The sequence below is a fragment of the Henckelia pumila genome, unplaced genomic scaffold (assembly GCF_033568475.1).
Source record: "Henckelia pumila isolate YLH828 unplaced genomic scaffold, ASM3356847v2 CTG_477:::fragment_3, whole genome shotgun sequence".
NCBI lineage: Eukaryota > Viridiplantae > Streptophyta > Magnoliopsida > Lamiales > Gesneriaceae > Henckelia > Henckelia pumila.
Window position 1 is genome coordinate 65,887 of NW_027331842.1, and position 26,433 is coordinate 92,319.

Sequence of the window (26,433 nt, forward strand, 5' to 3'; positions counted from 1 at the left end):
ACTGAGGCATCCTTCGACAGGGGGGTTCGTGTCGCATTGTGGATTTAGTTCAAACTTGGAGGCTATGGCTCGAGGTGTGCCAATCTTGGTGTGGCCTATTCGGGGTGACCAAATTTATTTATAATGCTAAATTAGTAGTAAACCATCTCAAGGTTGTTCACATGGCCTGCCCTAATGGCTCGATGGTGTTGGAACACGTTCTCGGATCTATCAGATCTGATACCCATGGAAGTTGAAGGTTTTAAAATTTTTATTTTCAGATCTGGAATGATTCCAGATCATGGGTACCAAATTCGTACGATTAAAATAAGTGCGTAAAATAAAACAAATTAAAATTTTACCTCTCAAGTCTCAACTTGAGGTTATAGACTCCAACAGATAAATCTGCTCTTCTTGTATATCCCAGGAACCGATGTCTCGATCAACTCCCGAATCAGGTCCACGAACAGAATTCTAAACCCTCTGACAGACTGCACTAGAAAGTCTGTCAGAAGTTTCTACGAAGAGATTAATAGATTTGATATGTTAAACCAGACTGCAATTTTCGAAAATTGCAGATTGGATTTTCGAAAATTGGGAGATGGAATTTTCGGCCAACCCTAGAGACAAGCTCTCTAGGTTTTCGAAAATTGTGAGCTATTGTGTGTAATTTTTGTACTGAAATAACTTATTTATAACATGGGCTGCTAACAGCTTAGGGCCCGTTAGTCATAAGTTCAAGCCTGACAAGCAAAGACCGTATGTTCAGAAATTAATATAAAATTCATCGTGACTCCAATTGATAAACCAATTTCACCAATGTGTACAGAAACCTTTTCTGCATATTTTAAGGTCAAGATAAATTTTTTGAATCCGAATTCAGTGGTTTCCAAAAATGGCATCCCCATGTCATTTTAGGAAACCTCGCTCCTCTATTCAACAATAAGAAGTCCTACTTCTCGTTCGCTAAATTTAACTCATTAAATTTAACTATCTGAATGGGGATTAGAAATCCATTACTTGTGTGACCCTCAATGGTTCAGGGATACAGCTAGCTGTGGGCTCACAACTCCTTGTGACTCGGAACAACAATTTTCGACTTGCCCATCGAATCATGGTAAGAGCGTCTTGCAACATCGCTCCATGATTCTCTAGGTATCACTGATAGTGCCTGCAAGAACCAGTGAGTTTCAGTTAGCATACAGTACGGTCCCTTCATCCATATATCCCGATCGAATCAACAATCATTGGTATATCGAGAGTCGTTCAAGATTCGATAACCATGCAATACATTTTGAAGATCAAATAGTGACATCGCATGTGCAACTAGGAAACCAGGTAACCTAAAACACATCATGTACTCTGTCTAGTGGCGGAGCCACATTCAAGGGCGCCTGGGCTTTAGCTCGGGTGGCCCGAATTTTTTTTTGAATTTTGTATATAAAAATTTTGAATAATTTTGGTTTAATTTGGTGTTAGCCCGGGTAAAACAATTCAAAATATTAAAGGATACGAGAGCTTAGAATTTTAGCCCGGGTAGACTAAAATTTCTGGCTCTGCCATTGACTTTGTCCAGAGATTTGTCACACTAATATTTCCTCAGATATCATAGAATATCTACGCTCGCAAGCGTGTGGTGAATCCTTGACAACAAAGAATTGACTCCTATATGTGTCGTAATCGTACTCAATCTCGATACCTGATGACCCTCATGGAGTAGGTAAACGAGTCAAAGTACTGTACTAGCATATAGAGTCTTCATGATGTTTCAAGTAGTAAGGACTAATGGTGTATAACCAAAACCACGGACTTATCCACTCAATTAGTGAAAACCACTTGAAAAGTTCGAATATGGTAGTTCGATCATCCATCCAATGAATATCCATTTGCATGCTTTGAACATCTTCATGTTCCATACCAATGAAACGTGGTACTCGGCATCGCAAATGCTAGTCTCAATCTCGAGCGATCCTTATCCTTATTGCGGACGGCTCAATTGACTAGAAACCAGTTTAGAATATACAGTGATTATAAGATGTGTTTCACGATAGTCATTCATATTCACTATCACATCTTACATGCACTCTAGTATATTCAAGGTCTTAATCTAAACATCGTATATTACGTCACGGCATAACAATGTGATAAAAGATAAAGTAAATGCCAATAAATAGTGTAAATTATATTAAACAAAGATTGTTTACAATAAGAGTCATCAAAGCCCTCAGCCACAAGTTGTCTAGACGGGCACCCACTCTTTCAGATGGATCACGTTAAAGACGAGTTGAGACGAGGAGTGGAGTGGCTGATGACGGACAAGTTGTTTGGAATCAAGCAGAGAAGTGTCGGGGAATTTTGATCATGAGTTCTAAGGTTGCATTGAATGGATTGGGAGATTTCATGTAATATGATAAAATTGATTAATATATTTTCAAGCACTGTTGATAATAAAATCATAAATATTTTTAGCTAGAATACGATAGGCACCTTGACAAATTATATTAAATTTAAACTGCGATTGTGAAGGTTCAAATTATGAATTTTGCGCAAAAGTTACATTTGGTGTTAAGACTATATTTAATATAACTTCTACTTCTTCCTTCTCTATATTTTTTTTTCAATAAACTTCCCAAAAAAATAAGTATATATATAACCAATTTCAACAATTTTCCTTTCCTTTCCTGTCTCCAGGTCGATAAACCAATATATTTTATTTCAAGATTCAAACAATATGAAGCGGTCAAGACATAGGAGGTCAAATTTCAAGTTTTTCGAGAAACATAAATTTAGTATAATTTTTTTTCTATTTTTATTAAAATTTTAATTGTTTTAAGTCAAATATTAAACAACGTGACATGAAAAATATAAGAACTTAAGAGAATTTCAACCTCTAAACAATTAATAAATATATATTTATAAAAATATTTTCATTCAAAACTTAAATAAAATCTTTCGTTCAAAAATGAGATTGTTTATGCAGTTTAAACTTATTAAAACCTAAACGATATTAAGTATTAATAATTAAGCGTGTTTTTTTTTTAATATTCTATGAACGAGGCGCGCAGCTGTTAAGATATTTCTCCCAAGAGCCAACTCATAATATACATAATTAAACAGAACATTCTACCAGATTTGTTAAGGAAATCACACACACACACACACACACACACACACATTCACGCACATGTCATATATAAATTTTTGATGAAGGCCCAAAGAATTGCCACCAGTGTATAATAATTTTCCTAATTTGATCGAACCTTCCCATAATTCTCATGTTTCAAGATCCAGAATGGTATCAGAGCCATGGAGTAGTGACATTTATGATTTAGCATATTTTATTCAAATGAATATTTTTCGTTTGAAGAGTACTGTTCAAAACAGTATTACTCAAGAATATGATATTCCTCATAATCTTGATTTATTAAATAAATGGACTATTCCTAAAATAGAACCTAAAATGGTCTATCAATTAGGAACCTTTGAAAAAATTGGTCTTAAACAAATTGTTAAGACTACTGAGTCTTCAATTCCTCTTAATAATGAAGAGATGGTTATTCATTTATTAAATGAAAAAGATATATTAACATTTTCTAAAGAATATAAATTTCTTCATATAGGTCTAGTACAAATTGCCTTTAGACCTCTTACTTTGGAAGGTTTACCTGAAAGCTTTATTGCAGCTTTAAGAGATGGTAGAAATTTAAATTGGAAACAATCTTTAATCGAAATAATTGAATCCAGTCTGGCTCATGGTCCAGTTTATTTTGATGTGTATCCAAATCTTTCTCTATCATTAACTGATATAAATATTTTAGATTCTTTAACATTAAATGTTAAGACTCATGGTTATAATTATTCTGTTGGAACAGAAGTCATATGTATTTGTTATCATATTTATTATAAACCTCTTTATACTTTAAATCCAATGTGTAAAAGAATTGACAAAAAGAAGAATGAAACTGTTCTTATTGAGACTAATTTCAATAAATCTAAAATAACTACCCGTAGATCTATTAAATGGGAAGAAATAGACTTTCCATCAAAGTGGACTTTTGAAAATTCTATTCCTAGAAATCCTATTTTGAATATGGATTTACAACAAGTAATACAGACTAATGAAGGATCTGTTAATATACAATTTCAAAATAAAAATTATTTGCCTATTACTAGATCTCAATCTGTTAGATCTTATATTTCTCCTCTAGATTATATAATTGATATTCCTCAATCTTCTAGAGCTTCTACTTCTCAAATTCGAGAAGAAGTTAGATCTGATTTCTCTAAAAATAAAAATATTGAAGAGGTTATTATAAACAGAAATAATATCGTTCATGGAAATGTCCAGAACATTACAGAATCAGATACTATCTCAGAAATGAATTTTGTTTAAATGGGATAGTACAACCAAAATAGATTTCAGTAAAGGATCTAAAGCAAGAGCTCAGATTAATAAAGAATTCTGTGATCATAAATGGAAATCTTTTAGAAAATGGTATTTTAAGAGTTTTTCCAAAAAAGAATTTGAATATATAATTGATACTTTTTATAAAGATTGTGCAGAAAAAAATAAAATGATTTATTTTGTTCCCTGGTTTATAAAAATCTTTCTTGTTGATTATATTTCTGTTATAGAAAGAAATTATAAACTTTCTTCTGGAAATATTCAGAAATCTGTGTATCCTCCACAGAATTCTTTTCAAATAGAAAAGAATGAAAAAGTTTTAAATTTTAATGCGTTTTCAAAAATATTTGAGGATGATATGTTGTCTGTTACTATTAATCATATTAATCAACTTTTTGAAAAGCAAAATTATACTAATTTATATCTTATTCTTTTAGGAGAAGAATTGACTTCTTTAAAAAAAAATATCGATAATATTTTATTGGCCATACAACAGATCAAGCCTAATGTTCACATTGAAGAAAAAAAAGATAGAAATATAGTTTTCATAGCTTCTTCTTCTATTCAATCTCCTCCAGAAATACAAGATTTTAAATTTAAATCTTCTGTTTCTGAATTTGAAAAAATTTTATCAGAAAAATTTAAAAATATGAATATTTCTGTTATAATCATTTAGTAATAATAATACTGATGATGATGATACAGATAAAATTCAAAAAATGAAATGGGCTGATAGGCTAACTCAAAATCGTTATTACTATTCTCGTCCTACTCCTTTGGATGTTCTTAATGAAGAACAAGAGTACATTATAACAAATAGTTATAATGGAAAAAGCATTTATGAATGGAATGCTGATGGTTTAACAGATAATCAGATTTATAATCTTGCTCATAGAATGCTTATGTATAGTACTGTTTGTAAAAGTGCTGGTAATACTGATAAGAATATAGCAAAAATGCTTATTTCTGGTTTTATAGGCCAACTTAAAGGTTGGTGGGATAATTATTTATCTCAACAACAGAAAAATGATATTTATGATTCTATTAAAATAGAGAATAATAATCAGACTGAAAATGTTGTTTATAGTCTTATTATGACTATTATTGAACATTTTACTGGTCGTTTTACTGATAATAGTGAAAATATTAGAACTCTTTTGAGTAATATGAAATGTAAGACTCTTACTGATTTCAGATGGTATAAAGATACTTTTCTTTCTAGAATTTATGAATTACCGGATTGTAATAACAATCAATGGAAAGCCAAATTTATTGATGGTCTTCCTCATCTCTTTGCTGAAAGAGTTAAAAAAATTCTTCGTAAAGATAATATTTCTATTCAGTATGATAATTATACTTACGGTAACTTAATAAGTACTTGTATTCAGGAAGGTTTATCTTTATGTAATGATTTAAAATTAAATAATCAGTTAAAAAGACAAAATATTTTTGAAAGAAAACAGCTTGGTCATTTCTGTGATCAATTTGGGATTGATATACCCAAGAAGAAAATTCATAAATCTTTAGATAAACCTCATAGGAAGAGACATTTGTCTGAAAGACAAATATTAAAAAAACAAAAACGAAAAGAATTTCGGAATAATAAAAAAGATGCGAAGAAGAGACAATTTTGGAAAAAAGATAAGGATAAAAAGCCTTTAATTACCTGTCATAAATGTGGTAGACCTGGTCATTATGCTAATCAATGTTGGGCTAAGGAGAAAATTAAATCTCTTGATATCTCTGATGATATTAAAAATACTTTATATGAAATTGTCATGAAAAATTATTCTGAAGATTCTCATACTTCTGATTCTAGTCCAGATACTGATGATATTATTAATCTTGATAATGATTCTTTAAATTCTTCAGAAGATTGTGATAATTGCATCCAAGGTCAGTCTTCTAATTGTTGCAATTATATTAGTAACAATGATGATGATAATGATGAATTTTATAAGTTAAAATCTCAATTTGAAGATTTAAGTATTAATGTTTTATCTCATGATAAAATTATTGAATTTTTAAAATTAATTAAAGATCCTAATCTTCGTACTTCTATAATTGATCATATTGATAACAAAACTTCTACTAGTTATACTGATCTTTTGAAAAATGATCAGACTTATTCTTTAAAAGAAATAAGAAAACTTTTAAAATAAAAACACAGTGTTAATACTCCTGTAACTTTAGATAATTTAAAAATTGAAATTGATCAACTTAAACAGCAAGTTGTTATTTTACAACATGAGAATATTCGTTTTAATAGAAGGATTTCTGATTTAGAAATGCCTGAGTTAGAAAATAGTTCTAATAATGTTTCAGACCAAGAACAACATTTATCTGTTCTTAGTAAAATAAAATCTCAAAAGTGGTATACTAAAATAACTTTATTAATTGATAATAATTATAAAAAAGACTTTATTGCCTTAATTGATAGTGGAGCAGATTTAAATGTTATTCAAGAAGGAATAATACCTTCAAAATATTTTCATAAAACTTCACACTCTCTTTCTCATGCAGGAGGTGAAAAATTACAGGTCAATTATAAATTACCAAAAACTTATATTTGTAAAAATAAGACTTGTATTCAAACAAGTTTCTTCTTAATAAAAAACCTTTCTACCCAAATCATTCTTGGTTTACCTTTTTGTATAAAATCTATCCTATTATTTCTATAAATCCTACAGGTATAATTGGTACTTATGAAGGTAAGAATATTCACTTTCAGTTTATTACTAAACCTTATTTAAAAATTTTAAATTCTATCCAATATCATATTGACAGAAAAATCTTTCATATTAATTCTTTAAAAGAAGAAATAAATTCTTTAACTATTGATGATACTTTGAAAAATCATAAACTACAAGATAAAATTAAATTGCTTCATAACCAATTCTCTTTAGAAATTTGTAATGATTTTCCCAATGCTTTTTGGAATCGTAAGAAACATATTGTTTCTCTCCCTTATGAAGAAAGTTTTGATGAAAAGAATATTCCTACCAAGGCAAGACCTTGTCAGATGAATTTTGAATATTTAGAATTATGTAAGAAAGAAATTCAATCTCTTTTAGATAAAAAGTTAATAACTCCTTCTCAATCTCCTTGGTCTTGTACTGCTTTTTATGTCAATAAACATTCTGAGATTGAAAGAGGTGTTCCTCGTCTAGTAATAAATTATAAACCTTTAAATAAAGTTTTAAAATGGATTAGGCATCCTATTCCTAATAAAAAAGATCTTCTTGATAGACTTTTACATGCCTTAATATTTTCTAAATTTGATTTAAAGTCAGGATTTTGGCAGATCCAAATTAATAAGGATGATAGATATAAAACTGCTTTTAATGTTTCGATAGGACATTATGAATGAAATGTTATGCCTTTTGGTCTGAAGAATGCTCCTTCAGAATTTCAGCAGATTATGAATGATATTTTTATCCCTTATAGTGACTTTATTATTGTTTACATAGATGATATTTTTATATTCTCAAAAAATATTGAGACTCATTTTAAACATTTAAACATATTTAAAACTCTTATTATTCAAAATGGATTAGTTATTTTTAAACCCAAAATGGTTTTATTTCAAACCAATATTAAATTTTTAGGTCATAATATTGATAAAGGTAATATTATTCATATTCAAAGAAGTATAGAATTTGGTAATAAATTTCCAGATATTATTACTGATAAGACTCAATTACAAAGATTTTTAGGTAGTTTAAATTATATATCTGCTTATATTAAGAATTTAGCCAATGATACTGATATCTTATATGATAGACATAAGAAAAATTCTTCCCCTTGGACTGATCAGCATACCAATTCTGTCAAAAAAAATTAAAGAAAAAATTAAACATATTCCTTGCTTAATGATTTCTAATCCTAGTTGGGAGAAAATTGTTGAAACAGATGCTTCTGATATAGGCTTTGGAGGTATTTTAAAACAATTAAAACCCCAAAGTAAAGAAGAATATCTTGTTAGATTTCATTCAGGAAAGTGGAATTCTGCTCAGAAAAATTACTCTACAGTTGCAAAAGAAATTCTTTCTATTGTTAAATGTATTCTGAAATTTCAGGATGATCTTTACAATCAAAAATTCATTATTAAAACAGATTGCAAGTCTGCAAAATATATGTTTAATAAAGATTTTAAACATGATGTTTCTAAACAAATGTTTGCTAGATGGCAAGCTAATTTAGCTCCTTTTGATTTTGAAATTATTTATAAAAAAGGAGAAGAAAATTATCTTCCTGATTTCTTAACCCGTGAATATTTATCTAATGATGGCAGGAATGAATAGGGGTCGTGGTGAATTTTCCTCTTATAGAGGAAGAGGAGGAAGAGGAAAACCCCCAAATTATATTGGCAATGCTCCAAGGCTGATAGCTCAATTTGGAAATCAACGCCTCATAGGCCAACAGATTTCTAGTTCTTCTGATAGTAATACTATCCAAAAAAATGATCCTTTATATGATGAGTTTCAAGAATTCTTAAAACAAAAAGGTAAGAATAAGGTAATTCCTGATTCTGAAGAATCTTATGCAAATATTGCAAAAGAAAATGAAAATGATTCAGTATTATATACTGAGAATAAAAATAGAGAAATCATTCTTCTTGTAGAAGAAAAAGATGAGCAATGGAAAAATACTCCTTGGATTATCATGGATAGATATCTATCACATACATCATATGTTCATGGTGCTTATAAGCCAAGAGGATATTATGAAACCCTCTTAATTTCTACAAAAACGGTGGAAATTACCCATTTTCAGAGTAATACTCAGCAAACGGAAAGTTATAACTTTTCCAAATTTATTATTAAGAAAATTATTTCTATTGAAGAATGGGGAATTTCTCCACTAGCAGAAAAAGAATTCTATTCTACTCAAAAACAAATTACTTTTAAATATAACTACTGGGATTATATACAGAGTTTTTATACAACTCTATTCTATGAAAATTCAAAAAGAAAACATTCTTGGTTCTTGAAAATATGTGAAAATAATTCACATGATAATATTCCCAACTGGTTCATACACTGGTGGCAATTCTTTGGGCCTTCATCAAAAATTTTACCTGAAGAATTCAAAAATTACTTTGAAGATTGGATCAGATTCTCTCCAAGAGTTATACAGAACATGACTACAAATTGGGTCAACAATAATTTATCCTGCAATTTCTTTATTGAATTCGGTATCCCATGGATCTGGAAATGGCAACCAGAATTTGGTTATAATGATCATGGAATTCCTTGCTTATGGAGGAAGAGTTTATCAAAGTTTTGGGAAAAATTGCTCAGAAATGATCCTGAAACTGGAAAACCACATGGCATAGAGATATTACAAAAAATGGAAGAAAATATCTCTCAATACAAGAATGATTTTGCACAACAGGAGAAGGGAAAACAATCTGATGTGATAAGTCCCTTCAAAATTATCACCCAGAAATATCAAGAAATCTACTCAAAAGAACAAATGATCGACTTATATGTTGAAGAAATGAAAAAAGATTTGTTTAAAAATATTGGTAATACTGATACAAAATCTGATCAGTCCATGACTTCAACTGACAGCCACAATCAGTTTATCAAATTAATGCATATGCAAGATGGACAGGATCCCGAAGATGATGATCTTGAAGAAAATCAAATTGATGAAACTTTTGAAAAATTAAAAGCATCGCTAAAGTCCAAGATTGGATGAAGAAAGAATCCTTTTAGATAATATATCACTTTCAACTTTTATAAAGTTTGGCAGAAGTTATTCTACTTTTTCAAGATGTAATAATGCATCTTTTTATTATTTTAATAAAAGTAGTTTTATAAGTTTAGCTTGGAATCCGGGGTTGATGTCCGGCTCTTCCTATTTATAGTTGTATTTTGTAAGTTTGGGGGCACGCTTGAGTTTGCTCGCCTCTCTTTCTTCTCCCTTTCTCTCTCTTTCTCTCTTGTAATAAAAGCCTTTCAGAAAATAAAAGTTTGAAGTTTCTGTTTACAATCTTTGTAAGTATTTCTCTTTTTATTTTGTCTATTTCTATTTTCTTATTTAATTTAGCCTAATGACAGGCTAAATTCTCATTGTTAGATCATAATTATCCTACGAAATGACCATGGTATTGTAATGGTTTAAGATATTATGGGAATCTAAAGGGAGGTTAAAAAAATTTTATAAGGTTCGAGGTTAATATTAAGTAGATCAGATTCATGTACTACCCTTCAGCTCGTGTTTGCCTTGAAATGGCTTTTAGAGCATTGTGGGTATTTGTTTTGAATCTTGATCTACTTAATTAGTCTCGGTAATGAATTCTTCAGGTAAAATTTTTGATGAAAATTTTTAACCTCCCTTTAGATTCCCATAATATCTTAAACCATTACAATACCATGGTCATTTCGTAGAGAAGGAATAATACCTTCAAAATATTTTCATAAAACTTCACACTCTCTTTCTCATGCAGGAGGTGAAAAATTACAGGTCAATTATAAATTACCAAAAACCATTCTGGATCTTGAAACATGAGAATCATGGGAAGGTTCGATCAAATTAGAAAAATTATTATTTTAATCTTTTTTACAAAAAATATATATAAGGAGTTTACCGAGACTAATTAAGTAGATCAAGATTCAAAACAAATACCCACAATGCTCTAAAAGCCATTTCAAGGCAAACACGAGCTGAAGGGTAGTACATGAATCTGATCTACTTAATATTAACCTCGAACCTTATAAAAAATTTTTAACCTCCCTTTAGATTCTCATAATATCTTAAACCATTACAATACCATGGTCATTTCGTAGGATAATTATGATCTAGCAAAGAGAATTTAGCCTGTCATTAGGCTAAATTAAATAAGAAAATAGAAATAGACAAAATAAAAAGAGAAATACTTACAAAGATTGTAAACAGAAACTTCAAACTTTTATTTTCTGAAAGGCTTTTATTACAAGAGAGAAAGAGAGAGAAATGGAGAAGAAAGAGAGACGAGCAAACTCAAGCGTGCCCCCAAACTTACAAAATACAACTATAAATAGGAAGAGCCGGACATCAACCCCGGATTCCAAGCTAAACTTATAAAACTACTTTTATTAAAATAATAAAAAGATGCATTATTACATCTTGAAAAAGTAGAATAACTTCTGCCAAACTTTATAAAAGTTGAAAGTGATATATTATCTAAAAGGATTCTTTTTTCATCCAATCTTGGACTTTAGCGATGCTTTTAATTTTTCAAAAGTTTCATCAATTTGATTTTCTTCAAGATCATCATCTTCGGGATCCTGTCCATCTTGCATATGCATTAATTTGATAAACTGATTGTGGCTGTCAGTTGAAGTCATGGACTGATCAGATTTTGTATCAGTATTACCAATATTTTTAAACAAATCTTTTTTCATTTCTTCAACATATAAGTCGATCATTTGTTCTTTTGAGTAGATTTCTTGATATTTCTGGGTGATAATTTTGAAGGGACTTATCACATCAGATTGTTTTCCCTTCTCCTGTTGTGCAAAATCATTCTTGTATTGAGAGATATTTTCTTCCATTTTTTGTAATATCTCTATGCCATGTGGTTTTCCAGTTTCAGGATCATTTCTGAGCAATTTTTCCCAAAACTTTGATAAACTCTTCCTCCATAAGCAAGGAATTCCATGATCATTATAACCAAATTCTGGTTGCCATTTCCAGATCCATGGGATACCGAATTCAATAAAGAAATTGCAGGATAAATTATTGTTGACCCAATTTGTAGTCATGTTCTGTATAACTCTTGGAGAGAATCTGATCCAATCTTCAAAGTAATTTTTGAATTCTTCAGGTAAAATTTTTGATGAAGGCCCAAAGAATTGCCACCAGTGTATGAACCAGTTGGGAATATTATCATGTGAATTATTTTCACATATTTTCAAGAACCAAGAATGTTTTCTTTTTGAATTTTCATAGAATAGATTTGTATAAAAACTCTGTATATAATCCCAGTAGTTATATTTAAAAGTAATTTGTTTTTGAGTAGAATAGAATTCTTTTTCTGCTAGTGGAGAAATTCCCCATTCTTCAATAGAAATAATTTTCTTAATAATAAATTTGGAAAAGTTATAACTTTCCGTTTGCTGAGTATTACTCTGAAAATGGGTAATTTCCACCGTTTTTGTAGAAATTAAGAGGGTTTCATAATATCCTCTTGGCTTATAAGCACCATGAACATATGATGTATGTGATAGATATCTATCCATGATAATCCAAGGAGTATTTTTCCATTGCTCATCTTTTTCTTCTACAAGAAGAATGATTTCTCTATTTTTATTCTCAGTATATAATACTGAATCATTTTCATTTTCTTTTGCAATATTTGCATAAGATTCTTCAGAATCAGGAATTACCTTATTCTTACCTTTTTGTTTTAAGAATTCTTGAAACTCATCATATAAAGGATCATTTTTTTGGATAGTATTACTATCAGAAGAACTAGAAATCTGTTGGCCTATGAGGCGTTGATTTCCAAATTGAGCTATCAGCCTTGGAGCATTGCCAATATAATTTGGGGGTTTTCCTCTTCCTCCTCTTCCTCTATAAGAGGAAAATTCACCACGACCCCTATTCATTCCTGCCATCATTAGATAAATATTCACGGGTTAAGAAATCAGGAAGATAATTTTCTTCTCCTTTTTTATAAATAATTTCAAAATCAAAAGGAGCTAAATTAGCTTGCCATCTAGCAAACATTTGTTTAGAAACATCATGTTTAAAATCTTTATTAAACATATATTTTGCAGACTTGCAATCTGTTTTAATAATGAATTTTTGATTGTAAAGATCATCCTGAAATTTCAGAATACATTTAACAATAGAAAGAATTTCTTTTGCAACTGTAGAGTAATTTTTCTGAGCAGAATTCCACTTTCCTGAATGAAATCTGCAAGATATTCTTCTTTACTTTGGGGTTTTAATTGTTTTAAAATACCTCCAAAGCCTATATCAGAAGCATCTGTTTCAACAATTTTCTCCCAACTAGGATTAGAAATCATTAAGCAAGGAATATGTTTAATTTTTTCTTTAATTTTTTTTGACAGAATTGGTATGCTGATCAGTCCAAGGGGAAGGATTTTTCTTAAGTCTATCATATAAGATAGCAGTATCATTGGCTAAATTCTTAATATAAGCAGATATATAATTTAAACTACCTAAAAATCTTTGTAATTGAGTCTTATCAGTAATAATATCTGGAAATTTATTACCAAATTCTATACTTCTTTGAATAGGAATAATATTACCTTTATCAATATTATGACCTAAAAATTTAATATTGGTTTGAAATAAAACCATTTTGGGTTTAGAAATAACTAATCCATTTTGAATAATAAGAGTTTTAAATATGTTTAAATGTTTAAAATGAGTCTCAATATTTTTTGAGAATATAAGAATATCATCTATGTAAACAATAATAAAGTCACTATAAGGGGTAAAGATATCATTCATAATCTGCTGAAATTCTGAAGGAGCATTCTTCAGACCAAAAGGCATAACATTCCATTCATAATGTCCTATCGGAACATTAAAAGCAGTTTTATATCTATCATCCTTATTAATTTGGATCTGCCAAAATCCTGACTTTAAATCAAATTTAGAAAATATTAAGGCATGTAAAAGTCTATCAAGAAGATCTTTTTTATTAGGAATAGGATGCCTAATCCATTTTAAAACTTTATTTAAAGGTTTATAATTTATTACTAGACGAGGAACACCTCTTTCAATCTCAGAATGTTTATTGACATAAAAAGCAGTACAAGACCAAGGAGATTGAGAATGAGTTATTAACTTTTTATCTAAAAGAGATTGAATTTCTTTCTTACATAATTCTAAATATTCAAAATTTATCTGACAAGGTCTTGCCTTGGTAGGAATATTCTTTTCATCAAAACTTTCTTCATAAGGGAGAGAAACAATATGTTTCTTACGATTCCAAAAAGCATTGGGAAAATCATTACAAATTTCTAAAGAGAATTGGTTATGAAGCAATTTAATTTTATCTTGTAGTTTATGATTTTTCAAAGTATCATCAATAGTTAAAGAATTTATTTCTTCTTTTAAAGAATTAATATGAAAGATTTTTCTGTCAATATGATCTTGGATAGAATTTAAAATTTTTAAATAAGGTTTAGTAATAAATTGAAAGTGAATATTCTTACCTTCATAAGTACCAATTATACCTGTAGGATTTATAGAAATAATAGGATAGATTTTATAAAGAAAAGGTAAACCAAGAATGATTTGGGTAGAAAGGTTTTTTATTAAGAAGAAACTTGTTTGAATACAAGTCTTATTTTTACAAATATAAGTTTTTGGTAATTTATAATTGACCTGTAATTTTTCACCTCCTGCATGAGAAAGAGAGTGTGAAGTTTTATGAAAATATTTTGAAGGTATTATTCCTTCTTGAATAACATTTAAATCTGCTCCACTATCAATTAAGGCAATAAAGTCTTTTTTATAATTATTATCAATTAATAAAGTTATTTTAGTATACCACTTTTGAGATTTTATTTTACTAAGAACAGATAAATGTTGTTCTTGGTCTGAAACATTATTAGAACTATTTTCTAACTCAGGCATTTCTAAATCAGAAATCCTTCTATTAAAACGAATATTCTCATGTTGTAAAATAACAACTTGCTGTTTAAGTTGATCAATTTCAATTTTTAAATTATCTAAAGTTACAGGAGTATTAACACTGTGTTTTTCTTTTAAAAGTTTTCTTATTTATTTTAAAGAATAAGTCTGATCATTTTTCAAAAGATCAGTATAACTAGTAGAAGTTTTGTTATCAATATGATCAATTATAGAAGTACGAAGATTAGGATCTTTAATTAATTTTAAAAATTCAATAATTTTATCATGAGATAAAACATTAATACTTAAATCTTCAAATTGAGATTTTAACTTATAAAATTCATCATTATCATCATCATTGTTACTAATATAATTGCAACAATTAGAAGACTGACCTTGGATGCAATTATCACAATCTTCTGAAGAATTTAAAGAATCATTATCAAGATTAATAATATCATCAGTATCTGGACTAGAATCAGAAGTATGAGAATCTTCAGAATAATTTTTCATGACAATTTCATATAAAGTATTTTTAATATCATCAGAGATATCAAGAGATTTAATTTTCTCCTTAGCCCAACATTGATTAGCATAATGACCAGGTCTACCATATTTATGACAGGTAATTAAAGGATTTTTATCCTTATCTTTTTTCCAAAATTGTCTCTTCTTCGCATCTTTTTTATTATTCCGAAATTCTTTTCGTTTTTGTTTTTTCAATATTTGTCTTTCAGACAAATGTCTCTTCCTATGAGGTTTATCTAAAGATTTATGAATTTTCTTCTTGGGTATATCAATCCCAAATTGATCACATAAATGACCAAGCTGTTTTCTTTCAAAAATATTTTGTCTTTTTAACTGATTATTTAATTTTAAATCATTACATAAAGATAAACCTTCCTGAATACAAGTACTTATTAAGTTACCGTAAGTATAATTATCATACTGAATAGAAATATTATCTTTACGAAGAATTTTTCTAACTCTTTCAGCAAAGAGATGAGGAAGACCATCAATAAATTTGGTTTTCCATTGATTGTTATTACAATCCGGTAATTCATAAATTCTAGAAAGAAAAGTATCTTTATACCATCTGAAATCAGTAAGAGTCTTACATTTCATATTACTCAAAAGAGTTCTAATATTTTCACTATTATCAGTAAAACGACCAGTAAAATGTTCAATAATAGTCATAATAAGACTATAAACAACATTTTCAGTCTGATTATTATTCTCTATTTTAATAGAATCATAAATATCATTTTTCTGTTGTTGAGATAAATAATTATCCCACCAACCTTTAAGTTGGCCTGTAAAACCAGAAATAAGCATTTTTGCTATATTCTTATCAGTATTACCAGCACTTTTACAAATAGTACTATACATAAGCATTCTATGAGCAAGATTATAAATCTGCTTATCTGTTAAACCATCAGCATTCCATTCATAAATGCTTTTTTCATTATAACTATTTGTTATAATGTACTCTTGTTCTTCATTAAGAACATCCAAAAGAGTAGGACGAGAATAGTAATAACGATTTTGAGTTGGCCTATCAGCCCATTTCATTTTTTGAATTTTATCTGTATCATCATCATCAGTATTATTATTATTACTAAATGATTCATTATTATTAATAACAGAAATATTCATATTTTTAAATTTTTCTGATAAAATTTTTTCAAATTCAGAAACAGAAGATTTAAATTTAAAATCTTGTATTTCTGGAGGAGATTGAATAGAAGAAGAAGCTATGGAAACTATATTTCTATCTTTCTTTTCTTCAATGTGAACATTAGGCTTGATCTGTTGTATGGCCAATAAAATATTATCGATATTTTTTTTTTAAAGAATTCAATTCTTCTCCTAAAAGAATAAGATATAAATTAGTATAATTTTGCTTTTCAAAAAGTTGATTAATATGATTAATAGTAACAGACAACATATCATCCTCAAATATTTTTGAAAACGCATTAAAATTTAAAATTTTTTCATTCTTTTCTATTTGAAAAGAATTCTGTGGAGGTTACACAGATTTCTGAATATTTTCAGAAGAAAGTTTATAATTTCTTTCTATAACAGAAATATAATCAATAAGAAAAATTTTTATAAACCAGGGAACAAAATAAATCATTTTATTTTTTTCTGCACAATCTTTATAAAAAGTATCAATTATATATTCAAATTCTTTTTTGGAAAAACTCTTAAAATACCATTTTCTAAAAGATTTCCATTTATGATCACAGAATTCTTTATTAATCTGAGCTCTTGCTCTAGATCCTTTACTGAAATCTATTTTGGTTGTACTATCCATTTAAACAAAATTCATTTCTGAGATAGTATCTGATTTTGTAATGTTCTGGACATTTCCATGAACGATATTATTTCTGTTTATAATAACCTCTTCAATATTTTTATTTTTAGAGAAATCAGATCTAACTTCTTCTCGAATTTGAGAAGTAGAAGCTCTAGAAGATTGAGGAATATCAATTATATAATCTAGAGGAGAAATATAAGATCTAACAGATTGAGATCTAGTAATAGAAAAATAATTTTTATTTTGAAATTGTATATTAACAGATCCTTCATTAGTCTGTATTACTTGTTGTAAATCCATATTCAAAATAGGATTTCTAGGAATAGAATTTTCAAAAGTCCACTTTGATGGAAAGTCTATTTCTTCCCATTTAATAGATCTACGGGTAGTTATTTTAGATTTATTGAAATTAGTCTCAATAAGAACAGTTTCATTCTTCTTTTTGTCAATTCTTTTACACATTGGATTTAAAGTATAAAGAGGTTTATAATAAATACGATAACAAATACATATGACTTCTGTTCCAACAGAATAATTATAACCATGAGTCTTAACATTTAATGTTAAAGAATCTAAAATATTTATATCAGTTAATGATAGAGAATGATTTGGATACACATCAAAATAAACTGGACCATGAGCCAGACTGGATTCAATTATTCCGATTAAAGATTGTTTTCAATTTAAATTTCTACCATCTCTTAAAGCTGCAATAAAGCTTTCAGGTAAACCTTCCAAAGTAAGAGGTCTAAAGGCAATTTGTACTAGACCTATATGAAGAAATTTATAATCTTTAGAAAATGTTAATATATCTTTTTCATTTAATAAATGAATAACCATCTCTTCATTATTAAGAGGAATTGAAGACTCGGTAGTCTTAACAATTTGTTTAAGACCAATTTTTTCAAAGATTCCTAATTGATAGACCATTTTAGGTTCTATTGTTATTATTATTATTATTATTATTATTATTATTATTATTATTATTATTATTATTATTATTATTATTATTATTATTATTAATAAATAAATAAATAAATAAATAAATAGATAAGCTATGGATACTGTGGTTATAAAAATGCAAGAACATTGATTTGGAATATTTAATCTAAAGTCGGATGAATACGCCGAACTTTAAATAATTGAAAGTTTAGTGATCAGCAAATATTTTCAACCCTACGGTGACAAACCAAGAGAGTGACTCAATCACCAACAAACTCCAAGTACCTACTTTTCTTTGACATTTTGCATATTTTTTTTATTTTTATTTTATACATTTTGCATAATTATTGTAAGATTCATTCAAGTTGTGTGTTTAAAAAATATAAATATACGATTTGAAAATTTTAAACCGAAAATTGGTACATAATCAGATAACATTGATGGGCAACAAAATAATTGAAACTAAAAAAAAAAATATTAATCTCATCATATTAAATTTCAATTTTAAACCAAAATTTAGTACATGATCATATAGCATCTACAGAAATATTCACACATATATGACACACAAAAAAAAGAAAAAATTAGTTATAACATCCGATCAAATTTTAAATTTTGAATTAAATATATTTTCATGTATACCACTTATGAAATTTTCACATATATACCAACATACAAAATTAATTGAAATTAAACATGATGATAAAATATGATCAAATTTCAAAGATTGAATTCATAATTAGTATATTATCATATTTAGTATTTATGGAATGTTCGTACATATATGAATAAAGAAATTAACATAAATAAAAATTAGTTATAACATTCAATTAAATTTCAAATTTTGTATCAAAATTTTCCAATATTTATGCACAACCAAAAATAATTTGAAATTAAAAATTGTAATAATATTCTATCAAATTTCGAATTTTGAAATGTAAATTCGTACATTATCATACAACAATATGAAAATGTATGAGTTTGTATATACGAACAGGAAAATTAATTTAAATTTGAAAATTAATGATTACATTCGATGAGTGATTGACACGTCAACTGTTGCTGATCATGTAGTTATCCATAATGGTTGTTTATGTGATCGAAATTTTATATATATATATATATAATCATGAGCCAAAAAAGACTTAATGGAAATTATTAAATCTAATTAACCTTAAAAAGCTTTTTTTTAAAAAAAAAAAAAAATTAGTGTGATAATAATCTGCACTCTGCAGCTTTTTTAAAGTACGTAGCGTATGCAACTAATGTCCTCGAATTACAAAGTTATTCATTTTATGAGAACATTTTGAAATCTAAAAAATGTCGAAATCAATGGAATATTTGTGTCTCGGGATCATTAACCAACGTGCGTAATAAATAATGAATTTATATTTTACATGAAATTTTGTAGATATCTCATGCCAATAATCACAAGCAAATAATAGAGATATAATGGCCAGCTGTATTTTAAAATAAAATAAAAATATAATTGTATGTCCATAAACCTTCACGTCACTTTGCAAAATCTAGAAAATTTTGCTATACATATATAAGTAACGCAAAAAAACATAATATAAACTATAGAACAAAATGGACGTCCTTATTTCTTCTTTAGTCTCCGTTCTTCCCAAATCAATGGCTATATCTTCTTCAGCTATCAAAATTCAGCCCCAAGAGATGCTAATAACACACCCCAATTCTCAAAGTCCCGAAAAGTTCAAAAAGATTCCATCCATCTCAAAACAAGCAGCCCTACGCAAGAGCAATAAACCACTCGAAATCATCTTCAAGTTTTTAGATGATCTGATATCCAATTTTCTTGATCACAAACCCCTTCGTCCTATCATAGACCCGAACCATGTCTTGTCGCGCTACTTCGCCCCCGCGGACGAGCTTCCTCCCACCGCATGCCAAGTTATGGATGGCTCCCTTCCGAGTTGTCTTGACGGATCATACATCCGCAACGGCCCGAACCCTCAGTTCGTCCCTAGCGGACCTTACCACGTCTACGACGGGGACGGGATGCTTCATTTGATCAAAATCTCGCAAGGAGAAGCGACTTATTGTAGTCGATATGTCCAGACGTATAAATATATGGTCGAACGTGAGATGGAATACCCTATTTTTCCTAGCGTTTTCGCCTCGTTCAATGGCTTCGGCGCTGCCTTGGCGCGATGTGTAGTAGCTCTAGCTCGAGGCCTAGCGGGGGAGTTCAATCCTCTGGTGCATGGATTGGGAGCTGCGAACACGAGCGTGGCTATGTTCGGTGGCCGTCTCTTCGCTCTTGCGGAGTCCGATCTTCCTTATGAGATAAAAGTAACATCAAACGGAGATATTGTCACCATTGGCCGATATTATTTTGATCATAATACTAGCAAGCGCCTCAGAATGACTGCTCATCCGAAAGTCGACCCAAAAACAGGAGAAGCATTTGCTTTCTCGTACGACATCAAGAAGCCCTTCTTGACATTTTTCAGGATCGATCCCGACGGGAGAAAACAGGCAAATGTACCCATACTATCCCTGGAAAAATCTTCCATGACTCACGACTTTGCTGTCACGGAAAACTACGCCATATTCCCTGATTTGCAGATCCAGTTTGACTTGATGGAGATTATGAGAGGAAGATCGCCTGTGATTATTGATTCCCGTAAAGTTCCACGAGTCGGGATCATGCATAAATATGCAAATGACGACAGTGGAATGAGTTGGATTATTGCTCCGGGATTGAACATTTTGCATGTGGCGAATGCGTGGGAAGAAGACGGCGGAGACACGGTGGTGATGGTGGCGTCTTATGCGGTATCAGCTGAGCAGGCATGAGAAAATCATGATTTAACGCAGTTCAGAATGGAGAAAATTGTGATAAATGTGAAGGACAAGACATTGGAGAGGTTTCCATTGTCCACCAAAGTTCTTGAATTTGGAGGTGTTAATCCAGCTTAGCTTACGCATGAAAGAAGACAAGGTACGTACACTAGGATAATGCTACATGTACACGTATTACTTATTAATTTATATGACTTATTTTATTCAATGAATTTTTTTCTCATATTATTTATTTTACATCAATCATATCATAAATTATTTATCTTACAACAATCAAATAATTGAATTTATATTATTATATTACCCTTTATAAATAATATTATTCATATTTTATTTATTGTTAAAATAAAAAAATTGTAATTTATCATTTTTATATAAAATTTAATTAATTAAATCAAATAAACTATAATCTATCAATCAATCAAATACTATATTAATTATTATTTCTTAATAATCAAATAAAATCAAATCAATTTAACTATCAAATACTTATTTATATAATATTTAATCAATCATTGCAGAAAATGTTCTAGAGAGTATTTATATATATAATTGAAATTTTTTTTGCCATTAAATATATATCATTGTTCGAAAGATCATTCAATTGATATAACTAGAGTAAAGATTTATAAACTTAAGATCTAATAAATAAGAAAAAATGTTATGTGCACATGAATGTTATAAATAGGTTATACAGTACCTTTAAAATTATAAAATTATTTTAATTAATTAAAAGATCTTTCTATTAGTCTATATGACATAATTTTAAAATTTCAAAGATAACGTTTAACTTAGCGTGTAATATTCATTGTATATATAACATATCTCAAAAAATAAAATGAACTCTATGAAATTATTTATTTATTTGCGATGTTAATTTTGATCTATCGAAATCTTTTGGCAAGTTATCTTATGTTGTTGTGAATCTTGTGATATCTATATATAGTTAGAAAATTTTTAATTTTTCTAATAAAAAAAATTAAAATTTGGGAAACTTATAGATTTTTGTGCATCAAGTCAAACTCATTATTATGTATTGGACTGTTTTTATAGGTCTTGTCTATACTAACACATGAACAAAGTCGTCGGATCTCCATTCACATACTAATGTCTTGTAAATTTCACGCCCAAATATTTATGGGGTGTGTTATGTTCCTGCCAGCAAGATTAAATTTTGGTTATTAGTAGATATAAATTTGTACAATTCTCCTCATAACTTAATTGGGCTAACTTTTATTATGTAGTTAGATTCCAATTAATTATCTATAACATAAATATACTCTTGTAACCATAAAAAATAGTACTCACATTTGACTCTAAACATACCAGTAAAGTGCAACCATTAATTTTTATTTATTTTTTAATAGAAAAGGAGCCCCAAAAGAACCTAGGAAAATTGTTGAATTTAAACTTCGAAGTTTTTTATGTAAAATTTTGAAAGTGATCATTTGCAAATAATTAACATGTACGTGTTGCAGGAAAGTCACATGCGTGATAATTTTGCTTTATCACATGCAGTATTACTCAGTCATGTCTGTGTGCAAATAATTATATATATTAAACGTGTTTACGGTACGAATAAAAAAAATTAAATTCGATGTTTTTTGTTTGTATTAATAAGTTGACTACAATCTGATTGCCTTCTTTCCACCCCCTGCATTATTAGTCTCTAGTAATCTTAATTTTTATTGCTCATCAATAAGCCTGACAATTTTTGTTGCATATCATTTAATTAATTTGAAATTTTCGATATTTTTTCGGTACGATAACCTCGATAAAGCGAAAATTCGATATTTTTTCCCACCCTAATTTCAACATATGATCTATCAGAAAAAAAAAAAACTATGCTTGAATTTATAAATTAGCAGAATAAAAACTAATGGGAAAATTTCATTTTAGTTTTTAATTTTATCACATTGTGATTTTGATCATATGTGTTTTTTAAATTTCAGTTTTAATTTATTATAAGGTATTGTGATTTGACTAGTTGGTAAGATGTATCCATTTTAGTTTTTAATTTTATCACACTGTGATTTTTTATTTTTATTTTATTGAATGCATCACACTGTGATTTTGATCATATGCGTTTTTTTTTTAAATTTCAGTTTCAATTTATTATAAGGTATTGTGATTTCACTAGTTGGTATGATGTATCCATCCACATATATCTCTCAAGATATCACTACCTAAAGCTGAAGTTGTATCAATTATATTTTATTGAATAATATATATATAAAAAACTATTAAATAGGTGTCATTTTATTTTAAACATAAAATAAGGAGTTGACATATAGATACTATGAATGAAATGTGGATTTCAGGTCGAAAAACTATTATATCTCTTCTATATTATTAAGCTTGAAACATAGATATTAATTGTTTTTGGTAAATTATGTCATACCAAAATACTCTTGTCTCATAACTATCACAATGCTTTTTTAAATAAAATAAATAATAATAAATTAATCTCTTCTATCTCTTATATTCTATTTTATATTATTAAGTTTGAGTCATGCATAGATAGTAGCTACTTTTGATAGGTTATGTCATACCAATTTTTGTCTGTAAAATACCCTTTCCTCATAACTATCATAATTCATTTTAAATAAAATAAATAATAATAAATTAATAATTAAGAAAACATAACATTAAATATAAATACTTAAATCTTATTATATTTCATATAAAAGTTTGTTATGCACAAATATAAAACTATATTTTAGAAAAAAATTTATAATTTATGTGCACGCATCGTGTTCATATCTTTATTAGTATACATATAATGAGCCAAAAATAACTTAATGGAAATTATTAAATCTAATCTTAAAAAAAACTTCTATGTAAAATTTTGAGAGTGATAATCTGCAACTTTTTTTTAAAGTACGTAGCAAATGCAACTAATGTACTCGGATCACAAAGTTATTAATTTTATGAGAAAATTTTGAAAATTTTTGAAAAAAATGACATGTATGCAAGCCATGTATGATGCAAGTACTGCGAGTCGTCGATCGATTCAAGCGTGTTACAAATAGGGCTGGAATATCGAACCAAAATACCGACTTTTCGGGATACCGTATCGAAATTTTTTCGATATATATACATTTTTTTGGTATATCGAATTTTTTTTTTTGGTATCTATAAGGTATTAGTATGGATTTTTTTCATACCAAAATTTCAAAATTTCGATATCGGTATCGATATAAATTATTTTCATGCCAATATTTTTAATACGGTATACCAAAAACTCATCCCTAATTACAAATATATACCGATAACATATTTCATCTATTATATGACACTTTCAAATTAATATTGAAAGATTTTATAACTTTCTTAGCCATATCAATATATTTATGTTTATATATATATATATGAATAGAATTACTTGTTCATCATCTTAATCCAGTTTGATCTGATCACACTAACCATTTGTTCAAGTAATCGAATTTCGTCATTATAATATTCTTTTGATGATTAAAATCTGATATTGAAAATTTCTCAAGGAATTTTTCTTCTGAATAGTTTTATTATTTCAATGTTTTGTTCTTAATTACGTACGTCAAAAAAATGATAATTTTTTAAAAATTTTCTTCCTACCTTTTGTTTATATATTTATTTTAATAAGAGACAATCAGTATCTACTTAAAAAGAAATATAAAATCTCTTTTATTTGGATTAAAAAAAGAGTGATGCACTTATGTTACTCTTAGGTACATATACTCGGCAATGCTAGAAACTCCAGAGATGTCAATAGGGTTGGTGAAATTAGATATATCGATCACAGATTGTGACGATTATATCGTGGCGAGTCGGTTATATGGATCGGGTTGTATCGGAGGCGAACCCATATTCGTGCCAAAGGATCCTAATAATCTTGATGCGGAGGAAGATGATGGTTACTTAATTACTTATGTTCATAACGAGAATACAAATGAGTCGATATTTTTGGTGATGGATGCCAAGTCCCCATCTCTTGAAACTATTGTTGTCGTTAAGCTTCCACAGAGGGTGCCTTCAGGATTCCATGGAATATTTGTGCCTGACAATATACTCAACAAACTAAATATTATATCACCTAGCTAGCTAGCTAGTGTTGATTGTTTTCTTCTTCTTTTTTTGTGACGTGGGAACCCGTAGTCATTATCTTCGGTGCACAGCTAGTGTTGATTATTGTTACGAAATGTTGTGGTTTTTGTTGATTATGATATGATTAGCAATGTCTAATTAGAGGTATCTCATATGATATATGTTATATTTGGACAGAATTGGAGAGTGCATTTGATTTTCAAATATGAACATATACAAATTATATCTATTTTACTTAATTAAAACGAAATATTTTATTTCTCTCTTACATGAAATCCATTTATTTCAAACTCTTTAGTTCCAAAATCCTCTGCCCCGCGAATCTAATCACCTATCCGGACACTTTTTAACTTTATCTTATTTTTGTATTCGAAATGATTTATATATGTTACGAGTAGGCCGTGCTATGAATTTATGAAATAAATCATTTTTGGTTTGTGAGATGTGATTATATGCAATATTTAATCCTTGTATATATATGTATCTATCGCTTTCGTCCAAAACTCAATTTTCACTAATTTCAACTAGGTGGACTATAAATTAATTAATCTGTAATGCTGTAGTCGATTGATGCTACAAACACATGCATTGGACCAAATCCGTGAGTTCGCTAAGATTTTGTGTAAGATTATGAAATATTCCATGCATCGTGGTTTTTCGAGAATCACGAGAGGGCAAAGTATGTAGATATTTATTCCAAAACAAAATGGTTTATTTTTGGATAGGGTTGAACTCTACTAGTTTCACATTTTATTTATTTATTATTTTTTTATGCACCAAAAAAAGGTCTGATCTTGAGAAATTAGAAATTAGGTCATTGCTTATAAGTTAAAATCTTCCTTGATCAATATTCGCAATCCACTACTTCTCACACGCTTCGAGTTCAAGCCCATCTTGGAGACAAAATCTAGAACATTGTCTTTAATATTGTGAATCAATATAGTATTATGAAAATTAAACAGGAAAATTGTTGGTTCCAGATACGGCATCACGAGATAGAAACTATGGAAATTGAAGAATAATAAACAGCAATATTTACGTGGAAAAACCCCAAAAATTATTAGGGTAAAAACCACGGGCAAGACCAAAAGATTCCACTATAATATTTGGAGAATTACAACCTCTCTATGTGTTTCCAAAGAGAGACTCACTCTCTTAATACATGAGAAAACCTATCTCACAAATATATATAGAAAACAACTCAAATCACTTGAATGTTTAAAGCGAGAGAAAAGAACTCGACGTTGGGATGGTCTGAAACTGATGC

At 28.7% G+C, this 26,433-nt stretch overlaps 1 pseudogene; it reads left to right on the forward strand.

The window, feature by feature from the left end:
- Positions 1–19,893: 19,893 nt before the first annotated feature.
- LOC140872902 (probable carotenoid cleavage dioxygenase 4, chloroplastic) lies at positions 19,894–25,188 on the forward strand (annotated as a pseudogene).
- The last annotated feature ends 1,245 nt before the right edge of the window (positions 25,189–26,433 follow it).